The 17,842-nt window shown below is 44.1% G+C and overlaps 4 non-coding genes across 4 annotated transcripts; 1 reads left to right on the forward strand and 3 right to left on the reverse strand.

The window, feature by feature from the left end:
- Window positions 1-696: 696 nt before the first annotated feature.
- On the reverse strand, window positions 697-768 carry TRNAE-UUC (transfer RNA glutamic acid (anticodon UUC)). The gene has a single exon. It is a non-coding gene; the product is annotated as a tRNA-Glu (tRNA).
- An 88-nt stretch (window positions 769-856) lies between these two features.
- Window positions 857-929, forward strand: TRNAM-CAU (transfer RNA methionine (anticodon CAU)). The gene has a single exon. It is a non-coding gene; the product is annotated as a tRNA-Met (tRNA).
- Window positions 930-1,231: 302 nt separating this feature from the next.
- Window positions 1,232-1,303, reverse strand: TRNAE-CUC (transfer RNA glutamic acid (anticodon CUC)). The gene has a single exon. It is a non-coding gene; the product is annotated as a tRNA-Glu (tRNA).
- Window positions 1,304-2,372: 1,069 nt separating this feature from the next.
- Window positions 2,373-2,444, reverse strand: TRNAE-UUC (transfer RNA glutamic acid (anticodon UUC)). Its single transcript has one exon. It is a non-coding gene; the product is annotated as a tRNA-Glu (tRNA).
- Window positions 2,445-17,842: the final 15,398 nt, after the last annotated feature.

The following is a 17,842-nucleotide window of genomic DNA, read 5'->3' on the forward strand; positions in this document are numbered from 1 at the left end:
AAATAAATATCCAAAAACTCTGGTGGTTGACATTTTTGCTGCATAGAGCAGCTCAAACCTAAACTGATTCCATCTACAAGGTACGTGGCAGCTTTCGAATGTGCGTACATGTACCAAAGGAGGGTCACTCCCATAGCAGGAATTGAACCAGTAAACCAGGGATACTAGGTCCTTTTCCACATGGGTAAAGCTTTACACTATCCAACAAAACAGTTTAAAAAAAAAAAAAAAAAAAAAAAGAAGTTTTATGCTTTGATTGAATAACTTTTACATCACTAAAGCTAAAACTTGCCACATGAACACCATAATTAGCATATCAGTTGGTAATCTGAAGAATATGATTTTATTCCTCACACGTGGTAATACTCCCTCCTTTTCTCAAGAGATTTTGTTACCAACTCAGAACTTTCCCATTAATTTCTGAAACGTTTCCGATTGGAAAGGAAGTAGGAGCCCTAACGACAGACAGAACACATGGATTGTTGAGTCCCTTAACACTTTGGAGTAAAAAGGTGTAGTTGAGAATGAGTTAAGCTATGAAACAAAATTAAATCTTGTGCAAAAGGTCAGAATGAATGACAAATACCCTGGTGTTTAGCATTTTTGACTGCATTGTGCAAATTCTATCTGAAATACTTTTATCTGCAAAACACATTTCGGTCTTTGAATGTTGGCAGTAGTACAGAAAAAAGTGCATTCCCATACCGGGATTCGAACCCGGGCTGCCTGGGTGAAAACCAGGAATCCTAACCGCTAGACCATATGGGAATAGATACCTTCAAACTCATTGACAATATGAAAAAAATAAGTTTCGTGCCTTGCAGAAGAAATGTCTGCAGATTAGCATGTGTGTCTTGCCTCGTTAGCGCAGTAGGTAGCGCGTCAGTCTCATAATCTGAAGGTCGTGAGTTCGATCCTCACACGGGGCAGCATATTCCTCTTTTCTTAAGAGATCTTGTCCCCAACTTAGAACTTTCCCTTTCAGTTCTAAAACAATTCTGATAGTTAAGGAATTGTGAACCCAAATGACAGATAGTACACATGGGTTGTTGAGTCTCTTAACACTTTTGGTGTAAAAAGAGGTAGTTGGGAATGGTTTGAGCTATGAAAAGTCACAGGGAGCTGGTGTTCAGCATTTTTGACGCTTAAATCCAAATTGTACCTGAAATACTTTGGTCCGAAAACAACGTGTCAGTCTTTGAAAGTTGGCGGTAGTACAGAAAAGGGTACTTTCCCATACCGGGAGTCGAACCCAGGCCGCCTGGGTGAGAACCAGGAATCCTAACCGCTAGACCATATGGGAAATGATGCATATCAGAATCAGTGACAATCTAAAAAAAAGAAGTTTACTACTTGGCACAAGAAACTTCTGCAGTTCAGTTTTCGCAACTTGCCTCGTTAACACAGTAGGAAGCAAATCAGTCTCATAAGCTGAAGGTTGAACGTTTGATGGTCAGAAGAGGCACTGGCCCCTTGTTTTTTCAATCAATTCTGTCTCCATCGTGGCTAGAGAGCCACCGATTTTTCCCATTCAGTACCAAAACATAACCGATTGCAGCAAGGAGGAGAGCTCTAATGACAGACAGGGAAAAAAGGGTTGCTGAGTCCCTTAAAACCTAGGAGTTAAATAAGAGAAATAAGAATGGTTTGAGATTTGACCTCCAATGGTATGTGGTGCAAATAAATATCCAAAAACTCTGGTGGTTGACATTTTTGCTGCATAGAGCAGCTCAAACCTAAACTGATTCCATCTACAAGGTACGTGGCAGCTTTGGAATGTGCGTACATGTACCAAAGGAGGGTCACTCCCATAGCAGGAATTGAACCAGTAAACCAGGGATACTAGGTCCTTTTCCACATGGGTAAAGCTTTACACTATCCAACAAAACAGTTTAAAAAAAAAAAAAAAAAAAAAGAAGTTTTATGCTTTGATTGAATAACTTTTACATCACTAAAGCTAAAACTTGCCACATGAACACCATAATTAGCATATCAGTTGGTAATCTGAAGAATATGATTTTATTCCTCACACGTGGTAATACTCCCTCCTTTTCTCAAGAGATTTTGTTACCAACTCAGAACTTTCCCATTAATTTCTGAAACGTTTCCGATTGGAAAGGAAGTAGGAGCCCTAACGACAGACAGAACACATGGATTGTTGAGTCCCTTAACACTTTGGAGTAAAAAGGTGTAGTTGAGAATGAGTTAAGCTATGAAACAAAATTAAATCTTGTGCAAAAGGTCAGAATGAATGACAAATACCCTGGTGTTTAGCATTTTTGACTGCATTGTGCAAATTCTATCTGAAATACTTTTATCTGCAAAACACATTTCGGTCTTTGAATGTTGGCAGTAGTACAGAAAAAAGTGCATTCCCATACCGGGAGTCGAACCCGGGCCGCCTAAGTGAAAACCAGGAATCCTAACCGCTAGACCATATGGGAATAGATACCTTCAAACTCATTGACAATATGAAAAAAATAAGTTTCGTGCCTTGCACAAGAAATGTCTGCAGATTAGCATGTGTGTCTTTCCTCGTTAGCGCAGTAGGTAGTGCGTCAGTCTCATAATCTGAAGGTCGTGAGTTCGATCCTCCCACGGGGCAGCATATTCCTCTTTTCTTAAGAGATCTTGTCCCCAACTTAGAACTTTCCCTTTCAGTTCTAAAACAATTCTGATAGTTAAGGAATTGTGAACCCAAATGACAGATAGTACACATGGGTTGTTGAGTCTCTTAACACTTTTGGTGTAAAAAGAGGTAGTTGGGAATGGTTTGAGCTATGAAAAGTCACAGGGAGCTGGTGTTCAGCATTTTTGACGCTTAAGGGCTTCAGAAAGACCTTTTCTGAAAATTGCTGCAAGGGCACACTCATTCCATTGAGTAAGCACAGACCACTTTCTAAACTTCTGGCAATATACCTCCGCTTCATCCTGACCTTGACACAAAGCTAGCAAGATTTTCTCTGCCTGATCCACATAGTTAGGTGCGTCATAAAGCAATCCAAGCTCCAGAAAAAACGCATCTACATTAACCCCTTCACCCCCAAGGGTGGTTTGCACGTTAATGACCGGGCCAATTTTTACAATTCTGACCACTGTCCCTTTATGAGGTTATAACTCTGGAACGCTTCAACGGATCTTGGCGATTCTGACATTGTTTTCTCGTGACATATTGTACTTCATGATAGTGGTAAAATTTCTTCGATATAAGTTGCGTTTATTTGTGAAAAAAACGAATATTTGGCGAAAATTTTGAAAATTTCGCAATTTTCCAACTTTTAATTTTTATGCCCTTAAATCACAGACATATGTCACGCAAAATACTTAATAAGTAACATTTCCCACATGTCTACTTTACATCAGCACAATTTTGGAACCAAAATTTTTTTTTGTGACGGAGTTATAAGGGTTAAAAGTTGACCAGCAATTTCTCATTTTTACAACACCATTTTTTTTTAGGGACCACATCTCATTTGAAGTCATTTTGAGGGGTCTATATGATAGAAAATACCCAAGTGTGACACCATTCTAAAAACTGCACCCCTCAAGGTACTCAAAACCACTTTCAAGAAGTTTATTAACCCTTCAGGTGTTTCACAGGAATTTTTGGAATGTTTAAATAAAAATGAACATTTAACTTTTTTTCACACAAAATTTATTTCAGATCCAATTTGTTTTATTTTACCAAGGGTAACAGGAGAAAATAGACCCCAAAATTTGTTGTACAATTTGTCCTGAGTATGCTGATACCCCATATGTGGGGGTAATCCACTGTTTGGGCGCATGGCAGAACTCGGAAGGAAAGGAGCGCCATTTGACTTTTCAATGCAAAATTGACTGGAATTGAGATGGGACGCCATGTTGCATTTGGAGAGCCCCTGATGTGCCTAAACATTGAAACCCCCCACAAGTGACACCATTTTGGAAAGTAGACCCCCTAAGGAACTTATCTAGATGTGTGGTGAGCACTTTGACCCAACAAGTGCTTCACAGAAGTTTATAATGCAGAGCCGTAAAAATAAAAAATCATATTTTTTCACAAAAATGATCTTTTCGCCCCCAATTTTTTATTTTCCCAAGGGTAAGAGAAGAAAATTGGACCCCAAAAATTGTTGTGCAATTTGTCCTGAGTACGCTGATACCCCATATGTGGGTGTAAACCATTGTTTGGGCGCAGGGCAGAGCTCGGAAGGGAAGGAGCGCCATTTGACTTTTCAATGCAAAATTGACTGGAATTGAGATGGGACGTCATGTTGCGTTTGGAGAGCTCCTGATGTGCCTAAACATTGAAACCCCCCACAAGTGACACCATTTTGGAAAGTAGACCCCCTAAGGAACTTATCTAGATGTGTGGTGAGCACTTTGACCCAACAAGTGCTTCACAGAAGTTTATAATGCAGAGCCGTAAAAATAAAAAATCATATTTTTTCACAAAAATGATCTTTTCGCCCCCATTTTTTTATTTCCCCAAGGGTAAGAGAAGAAATTAGAGCACAAAAGTTGTTGTGCAATTTGTCCTGAGTACGACGATACCCCATATGTGGGGGTAAACCACTGTTTGGGCGCATAGCAGAGCTCGGAAGGGAAGGAGCGCTATTTTACTTTTCAATGCAAAATTGACTGGAATTAAGATGGGATGCCATGTCGCGTTTGGAGAGCCACTGATGTGCCTAAACATTAAACCCCCCCACAAGTGACACCATTTTGGAAAGTAGACCCCCTAAGGAACTTATCTAGATGTGTTTTGAGAGCTTTGAACCCCCAAGTGTTTCACTACAGTTTATAACGCAGAGCCGTGAAAATAAATTCTTTTTTTTTTTTCACAAAAATGATTTTTTAGCCCCCAGTTTTGTATTTTCACAAGGGTAACAGGATAAATTGGACCCCAAAATTTGTTGTCCAATTTGTCCTGAGTATGCTGATACCCGATATGTGGGGGGGAACCACTGTTTGGGCGCATGACAGAGCTCGGAAGGGAAGGAGCGCCATTTGGAATGCAGACTTAAATGGATTGGTCTGCAGGCGTCACGTTCCATTTGCAGAGCCCCTGATGTACCCAAACAGTACAAACCCCCCACAAGTGACCCCATATTGGAAACTAGACCCCCCAAGGAACTTATCTAGATGTGTTGTGAGAACTTTGAACCCCCAAGTGTTTCACTACAGTTTATAACGCAGAGCCGTGAAAATAAATTCTTTTTTTTTTTCACAAAAATGATTTTTTAGCCCCCAGTTTTGTATTTTCACAAGGGTAACAGGATAAATTGGACCCCAAAATTTGTTGTCCAATTTTTCCTGAGTATGCTGATACCCGATATGTGGGGGGGAACCACTGTTTGGGCGCATGACAGAGCTCGGAAGGGAAGGAGCGCCATTTGGAATGCAGACTTAAATGGATTGGTCTGCAGGCGTCACGTTGCATTTGCAGAGCCCCTGATGTACCCAAACAGTACAAACCCCCCACAAGTGACCCCATATTGGAAACTAGACCCCCCAAGGAACTTATCTAGATGTGTTGTGAGAACTTTGAACCCCCAAGTGTTTCACTACAGTTTATAACGCAGAGCCGTGAAAATAAATTCTTTTTTTTTTTTTCACAAAAATGATTTTTTAGCCCCCAGTTTTGTATTTTCACAAGGGTATCAGGATAAATTGGACCCAAAAAGTTGTTGTCTAATTTGTCCTGAGTATGCTGATACCCCATATGTGGGGGGGAACCACTGTTTGGGCGCATGACAGAGCTCGGAAGGGAAGAAGCGCCATTTGGAATGCAGACTTAAATGGATTGGTCTGCAGGCGTCACGTTGCATTTGCAGAGCCCCTGATGTACGCAAACAGTACAAACCCCCCACAAGTGACCCCATATCGGAAATTAGACCCCCCAAGGAACTTATCTAGATGTGTTGTGAGAACTTTGAACCCCCAAGTGTTTCACTACAGTTTACAACGCAGAGCCGTGAAAATAAAAAATCTTTTTTTTCCCACAAAACTTATTTTTTGGCCCCCAGTTTTGTATTTTCCCAAGGGTAGCAGGAGAAATTGGACCCCAAAAGATGATGTCCAATTTGTCCTGAGTACGCTGATACCCCATATGTTGGGGTAAACCCCTGTTTGGGCACACGGGAGAGCTCGGAAGGGAAGGAGCACTGTTTTCCTTTTTCAATGCAGAATTGGCTGGAATTCAGATCGGATGCCATATCCCGTTTGGAAAGCCCCTGATGTGCCCGAACAGTGGAAACCCCCCAATTATAACTGAAACCCTAATCCAAACACACCCCTTACCCTAATCCCAACAGTAACCCTAACCACTCCTCTAACCCAGACACACCCAACCCTATTCCCAACCGTAAATGTAATCCAAACCCTAACCCTATCTTTAGCCCCAACCCTAACTGTAGCCCCAACCCTTGCCCCAACCCTAGCCCTAACCCTAGCAATAACCCTAGCCCTAACTCTAGTCCTAACTCTAGCCCTAACCCTAACCCTAATGGGAAAATGGAAATAAATACATTTTTTAATTTTTTTATTTTTCCCTAACTAAGGGGGTGATGAAGGGGGGTTTGATTTACTTTTATAGCGGGTTTTTTAGCGGATTTTTATGATTGAGAGACGTCACACACTGAAAGACGCTTTTCATTGCAAAAAATATTTTTTTTGTTACCACATTTTGAGAGCTGTAATTTTTCCATATTTGAGTCCACAGAGTCATGTGAGATCTTGTTTTTTGCGGGACGAGTTGACGGTTTTATTGGTAACATTTTCGGACACGTGACATTTTTTGATCGCTTTTTATTCCGATTTTTGTGAGGCAGAGTGATCAAAAACCAGCTATTCATGAATTTCTTTTTGGGGAGGCGTTTATACCGTTCCACGTTTGGTAAAATTGATAAAGCAGTTTTATTCGTCGGGTCAGTACGATTACAGCGATATCTCATTTATATCATTTTTTTTATGTTTTGGCGCTTTTATACGATAAAAACTATTTTATAGAAAAAATAATTATTTTGGTATCGCTTTATTCTCAGGACTATAACTTTTTTATTTTTTTGCTGATGATGCTGTATGGCGGCTCGTTTTTTGCGGGACAAGATGACGTTTTCAGCAGTACCATGGTTATTTATATCAGTCTTTTTGATCGCGTGTTATTCCACTTTTTGTTCGGCGGTATGATAATAAAGCGTTGTTTTTTGCCTCGTTTTTTTTTTTTTTTTCTTACGGTGTTTACTGAAGGGGTTAACTAGTGGGCCAGTTTTATAGGTTGGGTCGTTACGGACGCGGCGATATTAAATATGTGTACTTTTATTGTTTTATTTATTTTATTTAGATAAAGAAATGTATTTATGGGAATAATATTTTTTTTTTTTTTCCATTATTTTGGAATATTTTTTTTTTTTTTTTTTTTTTTTTACACATTTGGAAAATTTTTTTTTTACTTTTTTACTTTGCCCCAGGGGGGGACAATACAGATCGGTGATCTGTCAGTTTGCATAGCACTCTGACAGATCACCGATCTGCGAGAAGTGCAGGCTGCTTCACAGTGCCTGCTCTGAGCAGGCTTCTGTGAAGCCACCTCCCTCCCTGCAGGACCCGGATCCGCGGCCATCTTGGATCCGGGTCTGGAGCAGGCAGGGAGGGAGGTAAGACCCTCGCAGCAACGCGATCACATCGCGTTGCTGCGGGGGGCTCAGGGAAGCCCGCAGGGAGCCCTCTCCCTGCGCGATGCTTCCCTATACCGCTGGCACACCGCGATCATGTTTGATCGCGGTGTGCCGGGGGTTAATGTGCCGGGGGCGGTCCGTGACCGCTCCTGGCACATAGTGCCGGATGTCAGCTGCGATATGCAGCTGACACCCGGCCGCGATCGGCCGCGCTCCCCCCGTGAGCGCGGCTGATCGCGTATGACGTACTATTCCGTCCTTGGGAAGTAGGGCCCACCCCACATGGACGGAATAGTACGTCTAATGACAGAAAGGGGTTAAGCAATGCAGGATCTCCTGGCGCAAGGGAGAATGCCCAGTCTTGTGGGTCGCCACGTAACAAAGAAATAATGATTTTTACTTGCTGAATGGGGTCACCAGAGGAGCGGGGTTTCAAAGCAAGAAACAGTTTACAATTATTTGTGAAATTCAGAAATTTAGATCTATCTCCAAAAAACAAATCAGGAATTGGAATTCTAGGCTCTAACATAGGATTCTGAACTACATAATCTTGAATGCTTTGTACCCTTGCAGTGAGGTGATCAACACAAGAGGACAGACCTTGAATGTCCATATCTACACCTGAGTCCTGAACCACCCAGAGGTTAAGGGGAAAAGAAAGACAAAACACACTGCAGAGAAAAAAAAATGGTCTCAGAACTTCTCTTATCCCTCTATTGAGATGCATTAACACTTTGTGGGCCAGCTGTACTGTTATGGACCTGGTGGTTAGGTGCACCTGTAATGACCTGATAGTTAAACTAGAAGACAGGATGAGCTCTGGGAAGTGGGAACTCTGCTGACCACAAATCCTAATCCTATAACACACACACTAGAAATAGCTGTGGAGCATACCTAACTCTCCCTAGACGCCTCTTCACAGCCTAAGAGCTAACTACCCCTAAAGATAGGAAAATAAGCCTTACCTTGCCTCAGAGAAAATTCCCCAAAGGTAAAGGCAGCCCCCCACATATATTAACTGTGAGTTAAGAGGAAAGTCACAAACACAGGGATGAAACAGGTTTCAGCAAAGGAGGCCAGACTTACTAGATAGACTGAGAATAGGAAAGGGATCTATGCGGTCAGCACAAAAAACTACAAAAAGCCACGCAGAGTGTGCAAAAAGACCCCCGCACCGACTCACGGTGCGGAGGTGCCACTCTGCAACCCAGAGCTTTTAGCTAGCAAGGCAATATCATGTTAGCAAGCTGGACTAGAACTTAGCAAGTACTAAGAAATATATTCAGTACAATATGAACAACAAATGAACTAGCAGGGACTTAGCTTCTGCTGGAGTAGACAGGTCATCAGAAAGATCCAAGAGACATCTGAACCAGTGCTAATACATTGACAGCTGGCATGGAGTAACGATCTGAGTGGAGTTAAATAGAGAAGCCAACCCAGCCGCAAACGAGGGCAGCTGAGGAAGCAACCTCAGAACCAGCAGTTCCACTCACAGCCACCAGAGGGAGTCCATGGACAGAACTAGCCGAAGTATCATCCATGACCACAGGAGGGAGTTCAAGAACGGAATTCACAACAAGGAACGTCAGAGACACAAGGCAGGCACAGCAGAGACTATGGGCTGGCACGGCAGAGACACAAGACTGGAATGTAGAGACACAAGGCAGGCACAACAGGGACTCTGGGCTGGCATGGCAGAGAAACAGGACTGGAACGGTAGAGACACAAGGCAGACACGGCAGAGACTTTGGACTGGCATGGGAGAGACACAGGACTGGAACGGCTGGGACATAGGACTAGAATGGAAGAGACAAAGAGGGGCCTGAAGATAATGCAAGGCAATACCCTAAGAAGCACAGGCGTCTTACCTAGGAAGATGCTGGGAAGATATACTTGATGGGCACCGCCATATTGGGGAGGAGCCACCAGGTCGCGACCTCCCAGGGAACCCAGCGGTGGAGGAGGCGTGACTGCGCATGCACGAGGATACGATATGCTGAGACCCAGAAAAGACAGAGGAGGAGCGGCAAGGGACCTAGTCGGGAGCGCGCCGAGGGATGGGAGAAGGCATGTAAGTTTTGGTACTGAATGGGAAAAAGCTGTGGCTCTCTAGATGGAGACAAAATCAGTTGAGAAAAGGCACGCACAGTGCCCAATGAGAGGATGGAACTCATGACTTTCAGATTATGAGACTGACATACTACCAACTGTGTGAATGAGGCAAGGTGCGCAAACTGATATGGAGAAGTTGCTTGTACAAATCAGAAAACTTCTTTTTTATATATTGTCATGGGTATAGGGATGAGCGGACTAGTAGTTGTTTGGGTTCATCAAACTAGAGTTAAAAGTTTGGTTCGGTATACAAACTTGACCCCTAACCCAATAGAAGTCAATGGGAGCCTGTACTTCAGTGCTTTAAAATGGCTGTAAAATGGTCATAGTAAGAGCTATGGTATGGCAAAGGGAAGCAAAATGGGGGTAAGAGTAGGACAATTTACCTGCAAATAAATTTGATAGTGAAATGACTTAAAATAACAGAGAATTGAAAAAAAGAAAAATTATAATCTTGAACCAGGAGACAGAGTTTAAAATGGAGGAAGAGATTGAGGATGAGATGCAGATGGCGGTGTTGGTGTAAGAGGCGTTGGAGCAGGAGATATCCAACACTGTTTTTGTGTTTTGGGTTTTTTTTTACTATTTTTGGTGGGTACTCTGAAAACAGGCAGTGTAATAATCTGCTGGCCACTCTCTCTTTGTATGCAGGCTGTGTAATACTCTGCAGTTTTTTAGTTAAAAACAATGAGAGCACAAAATAGTGGATGTGGCCGTGTTGCTAGTGGTAATGTTGGTGATGCAGTGGGAGAGAGGCCTTGGATGATCTATGTTGTCTTTGCACCCAAATGAAACACCTTCCTCTGGTGCAAGCAGATGACAGGACATTCTGGTTAATTTTGTAGGCCCGAGTACCGTTGAATGAATGGTGAGGCCAGAACAGGTAGTGGTGGTTTTGTTTTAGATTGGTTCTCCGAGAATACCATCAGTTCCTTTCCTTTGTCTTCCTTCCGGTCCCCTTCTGAAAGTGCAAATTTTGCACCTGCAGCACATGGCCACCTCAACCCCTTGCAAATCAAGCAAGCAGTCTGAGACCCAAGTCATGCAGCATTCACTTCTGCTTTTTCATGACTCTGTTGGCTGTGGTTCCCTGCGCCATCCACCTGGTAACAATTGGAAGAGATTGAGTGCACTGTTGCCCAACCACTTCTTCTGTTGGAGTATGGGTATGTGGAAGTGGTAGTGCAAACTGTCAGCAGACGACCGCACCACTTCTCGAATGATGATGAATCATGGGGGCCAACTGTTGCAGCTTTCTGCTGTGTGTAGTCCAGCAAGGAGGGCAGAGGTGAGGGCTGGGTGTGATATAATGTGGAGGATTATTATTGTAATTTTTTTTAGAGCATCATTGATTCCATGGTGCTGTACATAAGGAGAGGTTACATACAAAGAACAAATACAAACTACAATAAACAATATAATTATGACAGACAGATGCAGAGTGAAGATAACACTGCCCTTGTAACCTTACATTATACAGGAATATGGGGAAGGTTACAGTAGATTTGGGGATTGCAACTGCTCTGGTGTTGGTGAGGTGGCAGGGTGGTCATTGCAGGCTGCAAGCTGTTCTGAAGACATGGGTTTTCGAGTTTGAAAGTTCTTAATGTAGGGGATAATTGGATGTGCTGGGCCACAGAATTCTGCATGATGGGAGATACTCAGGAGAAGTCTTGAAGGCGACTGCATGAGGAATGTTGGATTGTTGAGGAGGGAAGGAGGTCTTGGGAGGACTAGAGATTATATGGTGGGAGATTAGTTCAGAGATATATCGGGAAGATAGATTATGGATGTCTTTCTAGCTCATTGTTAGTAGCTTGAAGTGGATATTTTGTAGAATAGGGAGACAATGAAGGAATTTGCAGAGGGGAGGAGTGAAGGAGTAGCAATGACAGAAGTGGATTAGTAAGGCAGCTGTTATGCCACGGAGAACAAGTAGCTAGAATAGACCCACTGGACCATGATAATGACCCTTCCCCGAGCAAGCACACCAGATTATTCCAACCCCTATACAGGGATTGTTTGGAAGCAAGCTCAGGAACCTCTAAAACCATGAACGCCAGGACCAGGGGTCGGCTCAGAGCAACAAGCTACACAGAAGACAGAGAGGGTAGGTGAGACAAAGAACAAAACAATAAAGAGAAATGGTGGATAAAGGAACTGGAAGGAGAGATGTAACAGACTGGGTAGAAAGGAGTAGAAGGGGATGGCAGGATTGGTAGGATAACTGAAAACATGAACAGGGAAGACAAGGAGCAGGAACGGAGACTGAAAGGGAAAAGAAAACAATATTAATAATAATTAGCTAGCTGAGCAGGCAGGAGCAAGCGACAGCAAGGTGGCCAATCTATAGCAGGAAGAATGCAATAATCACGCACCTCCACAGAGGGAGGACGACCTGAAATACCTGGAGCCTGTCCGCGATTGGACAAGGAATACTGCCAGGTCAGGTCACCCTGAGGCACAAAGAAGAGAAGGTCGCGCGCGGCCAGGTCCTAGAGCACCTGCGCAAGTCGGAGGAGCACGTGACCAATGCTGGAGGAGCGCGCCGAAGCGCCCGTGCAGACACCCGACAGGGGGCACAGGCCTAGAAGTTATGGAGGAAGGAGATAGCGGCGCGAGCAGCAGGGGACTTGGCACTGGCGAGCAAGGAGCACGGAGCGGTACCAGCAAGAGAGTTAAGGACAGACTGGGGAGGTGTGATGATGTGATGGGGGTGTGAAGACATGGGGGTCAGTGGGTGCTCTTGTCTGCTGGCTCAAGACTGCATGGACTATGGATCATGCCACTGAACACCAGCTCTACTTTTACTGTTGCCATAATACTACTCAGACAACACAGGGTGAGGGTAAAACAGTGTGACAATAATTTATTGAACCACCAACAATAACATATAAAACAGTTCCAGCAAATACCCAAGAAGGTGCACATTGCAGAGTCTCACCCTTCCACTGACTGGCTGGGATTAGAGCAACTACAATTTTTGGGCTTCCAGGGCCAACTACCCCATCTGTGGTAGAGACACACAGAGGAGGTAACAACAAGCTTAAGAAGTTGACAGTCCATTGAGGTACAAGGTCAGTTGACCTGAGGGTCACAACTAGTGATGAGTGAATTTGTTCAAAAAACGATGGCCATACATAAATTTGTCACAAATATGGCAAATTCGGATTCGTGATCGGAAACACAAGCAAAATTTTATAAGATCGGGAAAAATGGGTAACCTTCGATACAGATACTGTCAGTCCTCCACTCTCTTTGAATCAACAACCCATGTTACTATCCTTACATTTTTCTGACAATAGTAATGTAAAAAACTGGTATGTGTGCCACCTGATTGTGACTGAGCATCAATTTCAATTTTTTTTATCACTTATATAGCATCAATAATTCAACATTTGCTTTACAGACATTTATAAATATTGCTGGCACTGTCACCATTGGGACTCACAATCTAAATATACTATCTGTATATCTTTGTAGTGTGGGTAGAAAAAAATTACTGGGAGGAAACCCTTGCAAACACCAGTAGAACATACAAACTCTTCGCAGATACTGTCCTTGGTAGGGTAGGAACACAGGACTGCAAGGCTGCTAATGTTTTTGCATTGATGAGTCTGACTCAATGTTTCTGTGGTTGGAAACCTATCACTTCAATTCAAACTGTGTGCCTCACTGCTATCTTGGTGAAAACCACAGTCACAATTGTCTTGCAGCACATTTTCATACTGCAGCATGGGTACATCCCTTTCCAGGGGGGAAGCAACTGGCAAAGTTTACTTTTGTATCATGGATAGAACACACTGGCAACAAAGTAGTTAGTACTATATTGAATCATAACTATATGGGTAACAATCATTTTGCAGACAGTGCTGCAAGAAGGTGCTCATGGGTCGGTCTCTTTCATGAGGTCTAACTCCGCAGTGTGTTTGTGTTGGGATAACACTCAAGCCTTCTTCCTCCATCCCCTCCTGACAACCATGGACAACAGAGAGGGAATCATTATTGTCTTCATCTCTAAACTGTTTTGCATCCATCACCTCTTCCTTCTCATCCTTTTCATGGTCCTACTCCATTTGTTCCTCCCATGTCAACTGCCTGTGAGATGGCACCCCTGAATTTATAGATATTGTTAACCCTAAAGCCATCCTCCTCTGCTTCCTCCTCTTCCCCGGGATCACCAACACCACCTCCAGACTATTTAAAGTGTGCTCCAGCATGTAGATGACAGAAATAGTGATTCTGATAATGGCATCATCAAAGCTAATCATCTTAGTAGCCATTAAGAAAACATGCAGAAGGGTGCAGAGGTCCTTCATCTGTGTCCACTACGCAAGTGTGAAATGTACCATGTCAGTACTGTGTTGTGCCAAGCTATGCAAAATGTCATCCTGCACCAGGTCTCGGCTTGCTGCTAGAGTCACTACAACATGTATAGAGTTGAATTCCACAGTGTGGTCACGTCGCATACCAACCGGTTAACCTGTAATCCGAAAGATCTCTAGAACAACTGAAGTGGAATGGTGGAAGTGAGCACACAATGAGAGTGGTTCTTGCAGCAGTGCATCCAGGCAGGGACAGTGGCATAGGAATTGCTGTACCATCAGGTTGAGGATGTGATCCATGCAAGGCACTTGTGTGAGGTTGCCCCAGCATAGGGCCTCCATCGGGTTTACACCATTATCTCGCACGGCTGTTATGACCCCAATGGCAGAGGGTCTCAGAAATATTTACTAAGTCTGCAAACACAAAAACCAGCTCATAGGGCAGTGCTAACTGGGCTGACCATATATCTAATCCTAGCACCACAAATACCAGCAGCCGGGGAACGTGCCTACGTTGATTCTAGACGTCTCGCGCCAGCCGGAGAACTAACTAACCCTAGAAGGGAAAAGAAAGACCTTTCTTGCCTCCAGAGAAAAGACCCCAAAAGTTGGATACAAGCCCCCAACAAATAATAACGGTGAGGTAAGAGGAAAAGACAAATGTAAGAATGAGCTAGGTATTTAGCAAAGAGAGGCCCACTAGCTAATAGCAGAATATAGTAAGATAACTTATATGGTCAGCAAAAACCCTATCAAAAATATCCACGCTGGAAATTCAAGAACCCCCGAACCGTCTAACGGCCCGGGGGGAGAACACCAGCCCCCTAGAGCTTCCAGCAAGGTCAGGAATCACATTTAGTACAAGCTGGACAAAAATGAGAGCAAGCAAATAACCCAAAAAACAAAGAAGCAGGACTTAGCTTAATTTAGCACGAACCGGGACCAGCAGATAGGAGCAAACAGAAAGGATCTGATTACAACGATGCCAGGCACTGGACTAAGGATCCAGGAAGTTTATATAGCAACACCCCTGGACTAACGGCCCAGGTGGGTGCAAACTGAGGGAAGAAACTCCCAGAGAAATATCACTAGTAACCACAAGAGGGAGCCAAAAAGTCTAATTCACAACAGTACCCCCCCCTTAAGGAGGGGTCACCGAACCCTCACCAAGACCACCAGGGCGATCAGGATGAGCAGCGTGAAAGGTACTAACTAAATCGGCCGCATGCACGTCAGAGGCAACCACCCAGGAATTATCCTCCTGACGATAGCCCTTCCACTTGACCAGATACTGAAGTCTCCGTCTGGAGAGACGAGAATCCAAGATCTTCTCCACCACGTACTCCAACTCGCCCTCAACCAACACCGGAGCAGGAGGCTCAGCAGAAGGAACCACAGGCACAACGTAGCGTTGCAACAAGGACCTATGGAACACGTTGTGAATGGCAAACGACACCGGAAGATCCAAGCGAAAGGACACTGGATTAAGGATTTCCAATATCTTGTAAGGACCGATGAAGCGAGGCTTAAATTTAGGAGATGAGACCTTCATAGGAACAAATCGAGAAGACAGCCATACCAAATCCCCAACACGAAGTCGGGGACCCACACCACGGCGGCGGTTTGCAAAACGCTGAGCCTTCTCCTGTGACAATTTTAAGTTGTCCACCACATGATTCCAGATCTGCTGCAACCTATCCACTACAGAATCTACCCCAGGACAGTCAGAAGGCTACACATGTCCCGAGGAAAAACGAGGATGGAAACCAGAGTTGCAGAAAAATGGCGAAACCAAAGTAGCGGAACTAGCCCGATTATTAAGGGCAAACTCAGCCAACGGCAAGAAGGTCACCCAATCATCTTGATCTGCCGAAACAAAACACCTCAAATAAGCCTCCAGAGTCTAATTAGTTCGCTCCGTTTGTCCATTAGTCTGAGGATGAAAGGCAGATGAGAAAGACAAATCAATGCCCATCCTAGCACAAAAGGATCGCCAGAACCTGGAAACAAACTGGGATCCTCTGTCAGACACAATATTCTCAGGAATGCCGTGTAAGCGAACCACATTCTGAAAGAACACAGGAACCAGATCGGAAGAGGAAGGCAGCTTAGGCAAAGGCACCAAATGGACCATTTTCGAAAAGCGATCACATACCACCCAGATGACAGACATACCCTGAGACACCGGGAGATCAGAAATGAAATCCATGGAAATGTGTGTCCAAGGCCTCTTCGGGACAGGCAAGGGCAAGAGCAACCCGCTGGCACGAGAACAGCAAGGCTTAGCTCGAGCACAAGTCCCACAGGACTGCACAAATGACCACACATCCCGTGACAAGGAAGGCCACCAAAAGGACCTAGCCACCAGATCTCTGGTGCCAAAAATTCCCGGATGACCTGCCAACACCGAGGAATGAACCTCGGAAATGACTCTGCTGGTCCACTTATCATCAAGGTCTGGACATTCATGTCTGCAGCAAGCACAAGCCACTCAAAGGTAAAGGGGAGAAAGAGAGGAAAAAAAAAAACCTCAGAATTTCCTTTCTTATTATCCCACTTCTGCAATGCATAAACATTCAATGTTGGCCTGGCATACTGTTATGACCCCAATGGCAGAGGGTCTCAGAAATATTTACTAAGTCTGCAAACACAAAAACCAGCTCATAGGGCAGTGGTAACTGGGCTGACCATATATCTAATCCTAGCACCACAAATACCAGCAGCCGGGGAACGTGCCTACGTTGATTCTAGACGTCTCGCGCCAGCCGGATAACTAACTAACCCTAGAAGGGAAAAGAAAGACCTTTCTTGCCTCCAGAGAAAAGACCCCAAAAGTTGGATACAAGCCCCCAACAAATAATAACGGTGAGGTAAGAGGAAAAGACAAACGTAAGAATGAGCTAGGTATTTAGCAAAGAGAGGCCCACTAGCTAATAGCAGAATATAGTAAGATAACTTATATGGTCAGCAAAAACCCTATCAAAAATATCCACGCTGGAAATTCAAGAACCCCCGAACCGTCTAACGGCCCGGGGGGAGAACACCAGCCCCCTAGAGCTTCCAGCAAGGTCAGGAATCACATTTAGTACAAGCTGGACAAAATTGAGAGCAAGCAAATAACCCAAAAAACAAAGAAGCAGGACTTAGCTTAATTTATCACGAACCGGGACCAGCAGATAGGAGCAAACAGAAAGGATCTGATTACAACGATGCCAGGCACTGGACTAAGGATCCAGGAAGTTTATATAGCAACACCCCTGGACTAACGGCCCAGGTGGGTGCAAACTGAGGGAAGAAACTCCCAGAGAAATATCACTAGTAACCACAAGAGGGAGCCAAAAAGTCTAATTCACAACACACGGCCTTCCCTGCCTGCAGGTTAAGTGTAAACAGCCATTGTTCAAACTCAGCATGGGTAGCTGTCCACAACTGTTGATTTGTATGAATACAATCTCCATATTTATTTAAACACTGCCTGATTGAGGTGACCTCTGGCTGCGCAGTGCCAAGGTGGGGGATTCTCTGTGCAGTGTTGGAATGTGTGTTTCATTAAGGCAGAGCTTGAGGGCTCAGATGGAGGCCCTAGAGGAGGTGGAGAAGGTAGAAGCACTGGAGGAAGTTTTAGATACATAGGTTTGTTCCGCAAGCCCTTGGGATTCCAAGACATGGTGTCTAGTGACACCTTGGTGTCTAGTGCTTTAGTTCTCCATCCACTGTCCATGATCACCCTACAGTCCTTGCTGC

The sequence above is a fragment of the Ranitomeya variabilis genome, chromosome 5 (genome assembly GCF_051348905.1).
Source record: "Ranitomeya variabilis isolate aRanVar5 chromosome 5, aRanVar5.hap1, whole genome shotgun sequence".
Taxonomy (NCBI): Eukaryota; Metazoa; Chordata; class Amphibia; order Anura; family Dendrobatidae; genus Ranitomeya; species Ranitomeya variabilis.